Source organism: Colobus angolensis, unplaced genomic scaffold (genome assembly GCF_000951035.1).
Source record: "Colobus angolensis palliatus isolate OR3802 unplaced genomic scaffold, Cang.pa_1.0 Scaffold92, whole genome shotgun sequence".
In the NCBI taxonomy this organism is placed as follows: Eukaryota; Metazoa; Chordata; class Mammalia; order Primates; family Cercopithecidae; genus Colobus; species Colobus angolensis.
Window position 1 is genome coordinate 2,802,920 of NW_012123154.1, and position 827 is coordinate 2,803,746.

The following is an 827-nucleotide window of genomic DNA, read 5'->3' on the forward strand; positions in this document are numbered from 1 at the left end:
CGGCCGCCGCCTACCGACCGGCTGCTTTGACTCGCCTAGCACCTCCCAACGGCCCCAATGGCCGGGCGTTACGGCGCGAACGCCGGGAGCCAGGTTCTCACGCTGCCGCCGGTCTTCACGCCGCCGCCGGGCCCAACGTGGCACTTTGGCAGAACCCTCCCCGGCCGGGGATGCGATTCAAACCCCCGGCGCCTCCTCAACCAATCGCGAGCGGGCCGCTGACCGAGCGACAGGGACTTCGTCCAATCACATCTCTCCGAAGACCCGCGGCTCGACCGGTCTCGAGGCCGAGCAGCCAATGACAGGCCATGAATAAACAAAGAAGGCGGGGAAACAGTGAAGGGGTGCGGCCGAAAGCCCGCCCCCTGATCTGCGCTGTGCGGCTCCCAGGAGCGCGGTCTGGGTTCCGGGCTGTGGAGCTGGCGGAGGCGAGTCCTGCCGCTGTGGTGGGTGTCCCGAGGCCGGCGCGTCCGTGGACAGGCAGCGCAGGCCGGAGGGCCTATGACTTCGGCTTCTGAGAGGCGGGCGGTTGTCGAGGGGAGTCCTTCGTGCCGGCGAGAAGCGCGAGGGTGCCGGAAGCCGGAGGTCCGCCGCCCGGCTGCCGCTTCTCGCATGTTGACTCTGAGATTTGCTCCGGGTCCGGCGGGGAGACTCGGAGTCGATCGGGAGTTTAGGGCTGAGAAAACGCCCACTGAGCGGTAGCTCTTGTCTCGTTGACATCTGAGCCCTGGGAATTACGCTCTTGTCTCGTTGACATCTGAGCCCTGGGAATTACGCTCCCTAAAACGGTGGGCGCCAGACCCCGTTGAGAACCTGGGGCGGTGAGG

At 66.9% G+C, this 827-nt stretch overlaps 1 protein-coding gene across 1 annotated transcript in view; it reads right to left on the bottom strand.

Moving 5' to 3' along the window:
- The window catches only part of CDR2 (cerebellar degeneration-related protein 2, 62kDa), a 30,269-nt gene extending 29,646 nt beyond the window's left edge, over positions 1–623 (bottom strand). Inside the window, exon 1 of the mRNA XM_011931919.1 lies at positions 440–623. The gene's annotated coding sequence lies outside the window, so the exon portion shown is untranslated. The remainder of the gene's footprint in view (positions 1–439) is intronic.
- Positions 624–827: the final 204 nt, after the last annotated feature.